The 14,446-nt window shown below is 39.8% G+C and overlaps 1 long non-coding RNA gene across 3 annotated transcripts; it reads right to left on the reverse strand.

Moving 5' to 3' along the window:
- Window positions 1-2,744: 2,744 nt before the first annotated feature.
- LOC126984322 (uncharacterized) lies at window positions 2,745-3,383 on the reverse strand. 3 transcript variants are annotated; one of them, XR_007736585.1, is made up of 3 exons: window positions 3,268-3,383; window positions 2,956-3,215; window positions 2,745-2,799 (listed from the first exon to the last, which is right to left on the reverse strand). It is a non-coding gene; the product is annotated as an uncharacterized LOC126984322 (long non-coding RNA). The 3 variants fall into 3 exon arrangements; XR_007736586.1 differs by having other exon boundaries at window positions 2,770-2,903; XR_007736587.1 differs by lacking the exon at window positions 2,745-2,799 and having other exon boundaries at window positions 2,910-3,059; window positions 3,112-3,215.
- Window positions 3,384-14,446: the final 11,063 nt, after the last annotated feature.

The following is a 14,446-nucleotide window of genomic DNA, read 5'->3' on the forward strand; positions in this document are numbered from 1 at the left end:
ATCCTAGAATCTAGAGTCCGGGTTGATAGGTGGTCTTCTGGACAGCATGTGGGTAGTTTTAAGCCACTCGGCGGCGGCTGAAAAATCCCAGCTTGGTGGCACCGGGCGGGGATTGAACTCGCGTCCTCCTGAACGCGGTGGTGTTACTCTGTCGATTCAGCCACCGCCTCCCCTTGCCTTGTCGCAAGGACATATTGAATACGGTAGTGAGGGAGGAGAGTATTTCGCTCTTTGTTTCTTTAAGCAGTATAGGATATACTTTGACGGGTCCGGGACTTTTATTTGCTTTAAGTGAATGGAGAGCTTTAAGGACTTCATCGGTTGTTATTTCAAAATTAGGCAATGCATGCTCGAGATTTACAATAGTACTGGTGTTGGTGGTAGCGAGAGGAAGACTGTTAGTATTAAACACCGAGGAAAAGTAATTGTTTAAGAGGTTTGCAATGTGTTGGCTGTCAGTCACTAGTGCACCGTCGCTGTTTGTTAAAGGTCCAATACCACTTTTGATCGCCTTTCTGTTGTTTATGTAACTGAAGAAAGATTTCGGATTATTTTTACAGTTGGCTGCAATATTTTATTTATATCTACGCTTTGCCTGACCTACTAGTCTTTTTACTCGTCGCCTGGCATCATTATAAAGTCTAATGTTTTCGGGCGTGCTTTGTTCTTTCTTTAACTTGTAAAACAATTTTCTCTCATTGACTGATTGTTTAATTTCGCTATTAAACCACGGTGGGCTTTTATTAGTGTTAATTCGCTTCTCGCACAAGGGGACGAATGTGTTCTGCTGAGTGAGTAAGTGATTTTTAAGGCTTTTGACATAAAGGGCGACGCCACCGCCTCTACGGTTTACACGATTTTTGTTGAAGAGTCTGTAGCCATCTATGTTGTATTCAGAACTTAAATCAATATTTGTGGTGTCGATAAATGTTTCGGTTATAGCAATTATGTCAAAATTTTCTGTTAGAGCAAGACATATCAGTTCATCAAATTTGTTACTTAGGCTACGCGCATTGAAACTAAGGATTTTTAAGTTATCTAGAGGCTTGGTAATAGAGGTGGTGGTACTTGCGGGATCACGGTTTTTCTTTTTTTTTTTTTTTTTTTTTTCTGTTGCACCGTGCACGCATGTTCCTCGTGAGGGCCTGATGGTGATGGTCGGGCTTCTTCTTCTTGGGTGGGGGCTGATGGTCGGCCCCAGCCTGTTCTGGCAGTGGCGATAGTGGCGGTGGCGCCATCTTGCGCATTGGCTCATGCCTCCCCCGGAACTCGTTTGATTCGCTTGGACGGTCCGGGTAGAGTCCGGGTTGATGGGTGAGCTTCAGGACAGCATGTGGGTGTTTTTAAGCCACTCGGCGGTGACTGAAAAAGCGTGTGGTAGCGAACCCGCGTCGTCATCCGTCCCAGTGAATGTGGAGGCCCAGCACCAGTACGCCAGTACCGCCTACCCTACGGGTTTGCTGCAATGCACGGCGTCTATTTACACGGGCGGGGTGGAGGGACGTGGCTGTGACTCGTTTTTTGCTCGGATGACACGTACTGCGTCGTTGAGAAGCCTTCCGAATCTGGCTGCCACGATGGGAGAAAGGTGCAATCCGTCCCTGTGGAAGAGCTCACTTTGTCCATAGAAATTGTTCCATGCGTTGAAGAACTCCACGTCAAGCTCCCTACAAAGAGTCTGCAAGCGGTTGTTTAGGCTGAAGGCCTTACTGAAAAAGTCGCTCTCCGCCCAAGTCCGTGGTAGAACTCCTGAAATCAAAATGTTAGGGGATTTAGACTTATACTGCTGGATGAGCCTACGGTACTTCTCCAGGAGTTCCTCAGACCGGGTCGTGGTGACGTCGTTCGTACCTGTGTGAATAACAAACAGTGAATCATTAATAGCCTGGGGGGAGATCTCCTCAAGAGCAGCAGTTATATCGTCGATCCCAGCACCAGGATAGCAATAGTTCCGTCTTCGACGAGGAACTCTGCCGCTGAAATCAACGACCTGCTGGCGAATCATGGAGTCCCCCACCAGGAAGGTGCTCTCCTGCTCGTCCTCCTCCTCCAGAATGGCAAACCTGTTGAAGCAATGAACAGGATAAATCGCTTGTCTGGCTGGTTTGGCTCCTCCATTCACGACGGTGAAGCCATCATGGGCGGTGCCAGGAAGGAAGGTGTTGAGGAAGTATACATGAGGGGGGGACTGATATGTGTATTCTTGCATGTATATCCCATTTACAGATTCACAGAGATCAAGAAAGTGAATAATTTCAACTATACATCCTAGAGAATACATAAAATTAGGCCTATGTATGTAACTGTAGGATGCTGTTGAGAGAGTAGGTCTATACAAGATTGAGCTGTGAATTCTTGTATGTATCTCCCATTTACATATTCAGAGAGATCTGTAAGGTGAATAATCTCAACTATACATCTTAGAGAATACATAAAATCAGGGTTATGTATATGTATAGGATGCTGTCGAGAGTATTCCTATACGTGATTGAGCTGTGAATTCTTGTACGTATGTATATCCCATTTATATATTGTTTTGTCTCGATGCAAATAAATTAGAAACACAAACTACCCACGTAACTTGATAAATAATAATACCATGCTCGAAAAATGACTTAATGAATGTCTGTCTAATCTCTAACGTAATCTTGTCTCAAACTAAAGAAAAACATATGTAATGAATGACTGGCTAACAACCTTGTCTCAAACTAAAGAAAAACATATGTAATGAATGACTGGCTAACAACCTTGTGTCAAACTAAAGAAAAACATGTGTAATGAATGACTGGCTAACATAACCTTGTGTCAAACTAAAGAAAAACATATGTAATGAATGACTGGCTAACATAACCTTGTCTCAAACTAAAGAAAAACATATGTAATGAATGACTGGCTAACATAACCTTGTGTCAAACTAAAGAAAAACATATGTAATGAATGACTGGCTAACATAACCTTGTCTCAAACTAAAGAAAAACATGTGTAATGAATGACTGGCTAACATAACCTTGTCTCAAACTAAAGAAAAACATGTGTAATGAATGACTGGCTAACATAACCTTGTCTCAAACTAAAGAAAAACATATGTAATGAATGACTGGCTAACATAACCTTGTCTCAAACTAAAGAAAAACATGTGTAATGAATGACTGGCTAACATAACCTTGTCTCAAACTAAAGAAAAACATGTGTAATGAATGACTGGCTAACATAACCTTGTGTCAAACTAAAGAAAAACATGTGTAATGAATGACTGGCTAACATAACCTTGTGTCGATGTAAAAAAGAATGAAACAAATGACGCTAACGTAACCTTGTCTCAATGTAAAGGCGTGACGTAACGGAGGCTAGTCAACGTAACCTTGTCTTGAACTAAAGAAGAACAGACGTAACAAATGACTAGCTTCCATAACCTTGTCTCAACATACAGAAAAAGACAAAACAAATGACTAACATAACCTGGTCTCAGTGTTACAAAGGGCGGAGCAAGTTAATAGTGACATAAATAAACATTACAAAAGATTTAGCAAGCGAAGGGACAGGAGTACGCATTGCTACAGATGACACAGTAACCCAAGTGTGATAGGGATTGTAATGTTACGGAAGATATGGTGACGTAAGTGACGAGGACCGAGCGTTAGAGACGGCGTAGTGACTTAAGCATGATAGGGATTGTAGAAAGATTGTAGAAATCGTTAGCTCTGAGACGGAGAAAAATAAGAGACAAACACTCTAGGGTTCCATTCCTCACATATAAATAATATATATATATATATATATATATATATATATATATATATATATATATATATATATATATATATATATATATATATATATATATCAAATGATTTTTTTTTTTTTAAGAGGCAAACAAAAAAATATGAAAAAAGTGCAACCTGGCATGACCTCTATCTATGACAAAAGATGACACTGTACGGGTTGATAAACCCATGCTGTGAGTCGTGAATTAAATTACGTCTGTCAATATGGTTCCTAATACTATCTGCTGTTATTGACTCAAGCATTTTAACTATAACTGACGTCAAACTGATCGGCCTATAGTCTTGCATAGAAGATTTGTCTCCCTTCTTAAATATTGGAATAACGAGTGCCTGCCTCCATGAAACAGGCACCACCCCTGTGTCTAGCGACTTCCTAAATACTTCTGTTAACTGCCCACTTATTTCAGTTTCACATTCCTTTATTACCCTGGGGAAAAGTTCATCTGGCCCTGGCGCCTTAGTGACTTTAAGTCTATCTATCTGTCTAATCACGAGCTCCCTACTCGTGTTGATGTCGGTTAATCCTTCTACCTCTTCTCCCATGAAGATCTGTTCTCCCTGAAGTATATCGTCCAATCTTTCTTCGGTAAGTACAATTAAGAAATATATGTTTAACGCCTCACTCATTTCCTCATCTGTATCTATCAGTGATTCTCCTGACTTAAGCGGCCCTATCTTATCCCTAACATTGGTCTTATAAAGTTGACAGAAGCCCCTTGGATTGTTTTTTGCTTCCCTGGCAATTCTAATCTCATAACTACGTTTTGCTATACGGGTGCTTTCCTCAACTGTTCTGGCTAAATCGTTGTAACTGTCCCTTAGGTAAATTTCCCCCCCTCTTGATTCTAACATATAATCCTCTTTTCCTTCCTATTTCAGTTTTTAGCCTGTCTGTCATCCATCGCGGGCAAATCCACCGACCTGACTGATGACTTCACCAGAGATTAACGCCTCTCCCATCTCTGGGTCCTGACCTACTTCTGATCCTACTCCCCTAATCCTTAGCAGCTGCTTTCTTAACCCCTCGTAGTCTGCCTTCCTGGGGCTGGATTCATCAATCTTACCAGCCAGGCCTCCGGTATCTCTCACATTTACCAGAGCGCTACCACAGCTGCGGCATCTTTCAAACACGGCATTCATCAACGGTATGGTAACGCTCCATTAACTCGCACCCTAGCAACGATTGGTTGGGCTGGATAGCCAATCACGTGCGACCTTTGATGTTGTATTTCAGCTTTCACGTGTCGTTTGTTTACTAATACACAGACTTCAAAATCAAGACATGTGTATTGTACAGGGGTAAATACTGCCTTAAAACAAATTATTAACGTTGTAATCCCTCAGTTAGATGTTTTTTTTACAAATGAATGCACGTTACTTGTATATTTATCCTTGCAATAAAAATATACCCGGTTATGTAGCCTATATTCTGAACATTTTTGTGTTACCTTCATAGTTTTCCGTCGCTAGCGCCAGCAGCGTGCCTCGCTATCACAAGAGTTGGTATTATTCTAGTGTTTGCCCATACTCACACCTCGCAACCAAAATTGGCTAGGGGGTCATTGTCATCATGCCTCACTGGTGCAGCCAAGCATTGGGTGTGGGAAGCTTTGCATGGCTGCTGAGGTGAATGGCGTGAGTGGCCTCTTGAGTAATGTAGAGGTCAGAGGAAAATTTTACAACGTCAAACTCCACAGCAAGAATATTGGAGACTTCAGATGGGAGGTGACTGTCACAGATGAGAACATTATTCCCTCTGCAGTGTTTTAACAAGCAGGGAAAAGTCATATGGGTGGACAGTTCCACAGACTTACATACTATAGACTGCGGCCCTGGAGGTGAAGCCGGCCTGAGGCCGTGCACGGGTGTGCCCAGTTCATCCCAAACCGACGACTTCACACACCTCACTCCCACCCCGTTTCCTGACCCCAACATTCATTTTTGAGAAATATGGAGACCACCATCATCTTCCTGAGAAGATTCTGCATCACACTAGCATAAAATTGTAACAATAATGTGTAATACACACAAAAATCAGAGTTAAAGGAATAGGGAGTACACATTTTCTTGCACTTAATTATCTTCAACTCCTTCGTACTCTGCTGGTTTCCATCACATCGCCTTTATAAGCCCAGATCCTAAATCTGCATGCTTTTCTGCTTCTGATGGTGTAGGGCACGTCACGAGGTAAAAATATACATAGGCTCAAAATCGCCTCCGAACATGAGCCGCGGTAGTGTCTACCCACTTACAACGCCTGCGGTAACTCAGTTACGGGTGTTCGGAGCCGCGGTAACTTTTGGCCTGACCACGAGTCCGGTAAGTGGTTTATGAATGCCGATTTACCGGGTGGGCGGAGATACCTCGAGACTTACCAGACAGAGGTCCGGTAAATGGTTTGATGAATCCCGCCCCTAAGTCAGGTATTAATGTGTTGTTACTGCTGACTCTGTCCTCCCATTTAATATTAAATCTAATTTCCTTATGATCACTGTTACCTAATGAATCCCAACCTCTATGTTGCTTATTATGTCTCCTCTATTAGTTTTAACAAAAAATCCGAAATATTTTCGGTAAAATTCTAGTGTCTGCCCATACTCCCCCCTCACCCCCCAAAAAGCTTGGGGACCTGTGGGAATGCGGAGTTACGGGTGGGGGACACGAAATCCGTCGCAATCGCGTATTTTTTTTAGTGTGTGTGTGTGTGTGTGTGTGTGTGTGTGTGTGTGTGTGTGTGTGTTGGGGGGGGGGGGGACAAAAATTCCCTAGATCTAGGGAAATTCCCTACATTTAGAGATTTTTCCGCCACTAAAATGAGTGTTTGCGACGAATTTAGTGTTCCACATACTGAAACCACGCATTCTCTATGGATCTCCAAGCTTGTTTTGGGAGAGAAGCGTAATGAACCCACCAAATGATGCTCACCTCACTGTCTGGCGTGGCGCCGGAGGCCATCTGCACCCACACCACACTCATGCCCTCACTCTAGCACCGGTGCCAGTAGGTTGTCACCTCATCGCAAGGTTTCTGTCCTGCTAGTAGAGTCCGTGGCACCAAACACGGTGTATCTTCATGGTCCGTGTTTGGTGCCACAGAAATCTAGAATATATATATATATATATATATATATATATATATATATATATATATATATATATATATATATATATATATATATATATATATATATATATATATATATATATATATATATATATATATATATATATATATATATATATATATATATATATATATATATATATATATATATATATATATATATATATATATATATATATATATATATATATATATATATATATATATATATATATATATATATATATATATATATATATATATATATATATATATATATATATATATATATATATATATATATATATATATATATATATATATATATATATATATATATATATATATATATATATATATATATATATATATATATATATATATGTCTATATAGGTCATTACTGATGTATCAAGTTATAGATTAACGAAAGATGAGCAGGAGCTCTTATCATTTAGGGAGGCGGTGGCTGAGTCGTTAAAGTAACGGCCTCGTGTGAGGACGCGAGTTCAATCCCCGCCCGGTGCCACCAAGCTGGGATTTTTCAGCCGCCGCCGAGTGGCTTAAAACTACCCACATGCTGTCCAGAAGACCACCTATCAACCCGGACTCTAGATTCAAGGATCAAAAATGAGCTCTGGGAGGGCAGCATGAGCCAATGCAAGATGGCGCCACTATAAACACTCGCCTGCGCCAGAACGGGCTGGGCCGACCATCAGGACCTACCGGAATGAAGCCTTGGACCGACCATCAGGATCCACCGGGAAGAAGCCTACCGGCGCAATAGGCAGCAATGTAAAAAAAAAAAAAAAAAAAAAAAAAGGATTAGATTTTGGTCTTCCACCACGCCCACCTAAGTTTTGTGATTTTTTCTTGCCCCTTGAAAAGTTCATGTCCTCAATCTCAAATCTTGATATCTATATTCCAGGTGTTAACAAGTCTTGGGCCGCCCTTACGGCTAAAGTTTCGGATTTGGCACACAACATGTATAGGAATTTAAAAATAACGAACCAAAAAACCTAAATCTTAACAGAAACTATGTATCCATGGACCTCGTCAGAACCTCAATATTATTATTAACAAACCAGACAAAGGTAGAGGAGTAGTTATTCTCAATAAAACTGATTATGTTAGTAAAGTTCATGAAGTTTTAAGTGATGTTACTAAATTTATAAAATTTAATGACGACCCTTTTAAAATAAGAACTAGACTAGATGATAAATTAAATAGATATCTAAGACCTGTAGAAGAGAAAGTGTTCTCTCTGAGCATATACAATCTCATTTTTGCTAGAGGCTCAGCTCCAGGTATTTTGTGTGGTTTACCGAAAATACACAAAGAGGGCTGTCCTATTAGGCCAATTCTATCAGCCATTGGAACTTTTAATTACAATCTAGCTAAATTTTTCGTCCCCCTATTAAGCCAATTCACAGTTAATGATTACACGGTATTGAATTCTTACGAATTTGTTAACGAAATGAAATCTTTTAACCTTTTGAATGATTACGTACTAGCTAGTTTTGATGTTAAGAATCTATTTACCAATATCCCACTTAATGAATCGATAAATATCTGTAAAGAAAGAGTTTTCTGCGACTCGAACTTGTTTTCAAATCTCAACCAGGAACAGTTTTCTAATTTATTTGAGTTAGCCGTTATGGAGTCCGTCTTCATTTTCAACGATGAACTTTATAAACAGGTTGATGGTGTGGCCATGGGCTCACCATTAGGCCCCACCATTGCAAATATATTCATGTGCTATCATGAGGAAATATGGTTAAATGAATGCCCAATTGAGTTCAAGCCAGTAGTTTATAAAAGTTACGTTGATGATTCTTTTCTTATATTCAAAACCGAGAGCCATATAGAAATGTTCCTTAATTACTTAAACAAGAAACATAACAATATTACGTTCACTGTTAAGAAGGAAAACAACGACTCCTTACCATTTTTAGACATCTTAATAACAAAAAATAATAACAAATTATGTACCAGTGTTTATAGAAAACCGACACATACGAACCTGGGTATTAATTTTTCTTCTTTTGTTCCACATATTTATAAACTAAACACAATAAGAACTTTGTTAAATAGGGCATATAATATTAGTAGTAGCTGGACTTCGTTTGACAATGAGTTGTCTGTGCTCGAGAGATTCTTTTCGCTTAATGGCTTTCCATCTAGCCTATTCTATAAAATGCAGAGATGCTTTCTCGACCGGAAAATGAGACATACTTCTGCCATTACGACTGTTGGTAAAGAAATTAGACATATCACTTTGCCGTTTTATGGCCCATATAGTTTCCATATTAGAAAAGAACTAAAAGACACCCTAGAGTCATATTACCCATCGGTTTCCTTTAGACTTGTTTTTACAAATAAACAGAAAATTGGTTCCTTCTTTAAAATCAAGGATTGTGTACCTAAACTCTTACGCTCGGGTATCATATATCTCTTTCAGTGTTCTGACTGTGGGGTCAGATATGTGGGTTCCTCAGTCAGGAACCTTCAGATCAGGATATCCGAACATAAGGGGTTTTCTTTTCGTACTAATTGAGTTCTTAGTAATCCCTCATTTTCCGAGATAAGAGAGCACTCTCACCATCATGACCATGATATTAAGAATGACGACTTCAAAATAATAGGCCAATGTAGTCAGGAAAAAGACCTTAGGTTACTTGAATCTTTACATATTCGTAATTTAAAACCGGAACTTAATAAATCTAACTCCTCAATGAAACTAAGTCTGTTTGGTTAGGTTTGGCAGACCAAGAAAGAGGTGGAGGCAATATATCAGCGTCTAACATCAGATGACATCATGACCCGATGTCTAAAGGGCATGACACAAAACAGGAATGAACATTTGCATTCGCGGGTGTGGAAAAGGTGCCCTAAATTCAAGCCAGCATCTATAGCTAGGCGGATTGTGGAGTTCGCCACCGCAACTGCTGTCGGTAACTATAATGTTGGCTACATTGCTAATTGTCTGGTTGAACCTTTTAGTCTAGTAAAAATAGCAATAAAAATGCCTGAACCCGGAAAAAAATATTATGTTAATGAATTTGGTATGAAAAGCGGAATTTTGTGCAGATTAACATATCCAAAATCCGCAAAAAGTCCACTTGGGGAAAAAAAATTACAGCAACAAAATGGCGGCCAAAAAAAAAATAACGAAATATGTTTTTATAATAGTACTCCAACATTTTAGATTGTATGCATAGAGGAAAAAAAACAAGAAAAGGGATAAAAGTTATATAAGTGCGCAAGATCGTCACTACTTAGACCACTGCAGTTTCATCTCACCCAAAACATTGCCACATGGGGTAGCGCGGACATAAAAAGAGGCTTTACTTCTTCTTTTACCAACATAATACCTACATGTAAGTATGCAAAACGAATTCATGTTGTTGTAATTGTGTTAATGTGAATAGTTTTCGACAGGGTGAACTATAATAGTATGATATTTGGTTTTGATTATATGATTATTCTAATCAATTTAAATAAATTTCGCGAGTAGGCTACAATATTATTCCCAGAGCTTACTATATTATACCTCTATACCGTGTGTGTGTGTGTGTGTGTGTGTGTGTGTGTAAACATAATAAGTGGCATTCTGTAGCCTACTCCCTTTCGTATTTCTTTTATTATAACTTTAAGCCCTGTGGTGGGGGCTTAAGAATCCCACCACCGTATAAAAGGGGCGGAGCGAGGGGATTGGGAACTCCCTCCTCTGCATAACTATCCTACGAAAAGACATGGCGAATGAGTGTGATTTCGCATTGTCTTGGGCTACCCCCGTGAGGGGAAAGAGGCCAGGTATACGGTATATAGATAGATAGATAGATAGATAGATAGATAGCTTTGCATACATAAGAGGTAAAAAAAAAAAAAATCTTAAAATATAAATTTATCATTGATGATGGCACTATAGGTTCTTGGCCCTAAAATTTACATATAATGATTGCAGAAATTTCTTGCCCTTCACTAGATCTTTGTTTTTTCCCCCTATTTTCAGCAGTTTTTTTATGGTAGCAGTCATGGCTGGGGAAGACATCGAGCCTGAAAAGTGTGTCATATGCCTTAAAAAGTGTCTTTCATCTGAAAAAGTTGTGGTGAGTTTGAAAGGACTTAATACTGTGCTACATTACTGCAAACTTCGTGAACGGCCGGACCTGGAGTCTTATGTTGCTAAGTGCATGGAAAAAAATGAAGAGGTGTTGGTCCATAAAGACTGTCGCCGGAATTTTACTGACATGAAAAGTCACCTACCGCGCTGATGAAGCGTCATCTTTTGATACTCCTAACAAGAGACTCAGATCAAGCATGGAGCCCTTTTTGTGGAAGGAACATTGCTTTTTATGTGGACAGGCAGCAAAAAAGGATGAGAAGCATCCCCATCGAGGCATTGTTTATCAAGTGACACATATCGGATTTCGACAAAGAGTTCTTCACAAGTGTGACCAAAGAAATGACAACTGGAGCCATGAAGTCTACACTAGAATTGCAACAAATCATGATTTGGTCGCCGTCAATGCAATATACCACAAAGAATGTTTTTCTCGCTTTGTTTCAAACTGGCCATCTGCAGATTCTCCACCAAACAGAAGAGGCCGACCAAAAGATGAAAGTATGCAAAAATGGTTTCAAGTTCTTTGTGTATGGCTAGAAGGAAAATCAGATGGGGAACTGTATACTCTAAAAGAATTGCATGATAAAATGAGAGAACTGGCAAATGGAGACAAAGTTTACGGAGAAAAGCGGTTGAAACAAAAACTAGAGGACAGATATAAGGACTCTTTGGTGTTTGCAGAAGTTAAAGGGCACTCCAATATTGCCTTTTTTCGAAATACATTAGATAGTATCATCAACAACAAATGGTATGAGTCAAGAAGAGAGGATACTGGCGAAGAAGCTCAGCGCATCATAAAAACAGCAGCAAAACTGATAATGGCTGAGATCAGAGAACACGAGTACAACACAGTTTTTTATCCATCACAGAATGATATTCTTTTACAACGAATGGTGCCAGCAGGCTTGAAGTTGCTACTGGAGGTTCTAGTAAAAGATGAACTCAAGCAGCAAAGTATAGGTCAAGCCATTACGTATGCTGCAAGACCAAGATCCTTTATTCCTCCAATTTTATTTGGTCTTGCTGTTGAAGCTGACCATGTCTTTGGATCGCGGTGGTTGATTGATGAGCTAAATCAACTTGGTTTTAGTGTAAGTTACAGCGAAGTAACGCGATTCAAGCAATCAGCAGTAATAGAGGAGGATGCTTCAACAATCCTTCAATCTATTCCTTGTGGTACTTTCACGCAGTTTGTGGGAGATAATGTGGACCACAACATCTGCACAGTGCACACTGGACGGCAAGAGGACATTTCATGGAATGGGAATACTGGCAGCGTCAACAAATAAAGATGGAATCCGAGCTCAAACTCCTCCTATCAAGAGACATCCACTCACACGAAGTACAGCTATCACTCAAAACAAAGGTGTCAAGATTGTTCCATATCTCAGCTCAGACGAATCTGCTTTCTCCAAGATTGTGTTGAAGTCTCTGAGGAAACTGGAAACACCAGAAATTGTTAATTTTGGACATAACATCGATCTTCTTTGGCAAACTGCCCAGATGTTCCCAACAGAATCAAGACCTAACTGGTCAGGATTCATGCAAACTTATAGCAATGGTGAGCATCCTGGAAAATCTGTAATCACGCTTTTGCCAATAATCAATCTGAAACCATCTGATGAAACATGTCTGTATTCAACACTTTTGTTCGTCACTGAATTATGCAATCATTATGGCATGGGAACTCCTTGTATTACATTCGATCAGCCACTTTGGATCAAAGCAGTCGAAATAATAACTGACAAGTCACTCCGGATCGTATGCCGACTAGGAGGTTTTCATACTCTAATGAGTTTTCTCGGTAGCATTGGAACACTAATGAAAGGTTCCGGATTGAATGAATGCTTGCAAACCATCTACGGAGAAAATGCAGTGACACACATTGAATCTGGAAAAGCTATCTCCAGAGCACTTAGGGGACATTTCTTGGTGCAGAGTGCTTTATATGGTTTGCTTCTTGATGAATTTTTTTGTGACGAGAGAGAGGAAAAACAAGATGACACTGAAAACACGGGAGATCAAAGAGACGTAAAAGCATTTAGTAAGGACGAGAAAGAAGAAATCAAGATCTTGTACAAGAAGCTTCAGAAAGACGCACCTAATGAGAAAGAGTTAGAAGAAAGCTCTGCCTTGACGAAAGTACGTTCACTGCTGTCAGAGAAAATGGAAAGATTGGTAGATGCATCTAGGACGGCAAAGCTTTGGATTCAATACATGGAGTACGTGAATGTCATCAAGATGTTCATTGCAGGTGAAAGAACCGGAAACTGGCAACTTCACTTGGATGCTATCTTTAAAATGCTGAACTTATTCGCTGCAACTGGACACACAAACTATGCCAAAAGTGCTCGCTTGTATCTTCAGACGATGAGAGATCTTCCCTCAAACTATCCAGATATTCACAAGAAATTCACAGATGAGCAATGCCACACAGTCAGAAAAAGTGATCGTTTTTGGGCAGGACTTTGGACAGATCTAGTCATCGAACAATCAATGATGAGAGCGTTAAAGAGTCGAGGTGGACTTACAATGGGACGCGGTATGACAGACTCGGTCATAACAACATGGATTCACAGTATGCATGCATGTGCTAGCATCCACAATGCCATGACTGACCTTACTAATAATCACCATAAAACTAGTCAACAACACGTCGATCTTGGTGCAAGTAGATTAAAGAGAGACATGACAGATCTTGGAAAATTGAAAGATTGGCTAACAAAAAGCAGTCCATTCAACGAAGAAGAACCTTTTCTCAAGAGCATCTCCACAGGATTGACTGCTACTAAAGAAGATCAAATCAACTGTGATGATGCTGAACAAGTTGGGAAAGCTATTCAAAGACAGCTTGATGAAATGCTATTCTCAAAAGCAAAGATAAAACGTAAATACCAGATACGTACACTAGAGTATTTGAAGACTGGGGTGCAATTTGATAAAGATATAAGACATGTTGATCCTAATCTACTATTTTCGCGCTTGGTGGTACTGGTGGAGAGATGACGATATGAAAGAATGTTTTAAGTATGAGTTGACACCAGTGCCTACCTCACTTTTTGAACATGGAATTATGAGGAAACCAAACAAGTCAGCTTTAGGTAGAGCCATTAAGCAGGATGTTTCAGCAGTCACACCACCAGTCCCTTCATTTTATGTACTGGACGGAGGCACATTACTGCATAAAGTGAAGTGGCCATGTAAGAGCACATACGAAATCATCATCCAACATTATGTGCAGTTTGTCAATGCCACGTATGGTCGATCCTGCGTGGTATTTGACGGCTATGACAATGGTCCTTCCATCAAAGATCATGAACACAAAAGAAGAGTAGGCAATATATCTGGTAATGTTACTGTTGCATTGCACAACAAACCTACATGCAACCAGGAATCTTTTCTTAAGAATTCCAAAAACAAGTCACAGTTTAT

Source organism: Eriocheir sinensis, chromosome 57 (assembly GCF_024679095.1).
Source record: "Eriocheir sinensis breed Jianghai 21 chromosome 57, ASM2467909v1, whole genome shotgun sequence".
NCBI lineage: Eukaryota > Metazoa > Arthropoda > Malacostraca > Decapoda > Varunidae > Eriocheir > Eriocheir sinensis.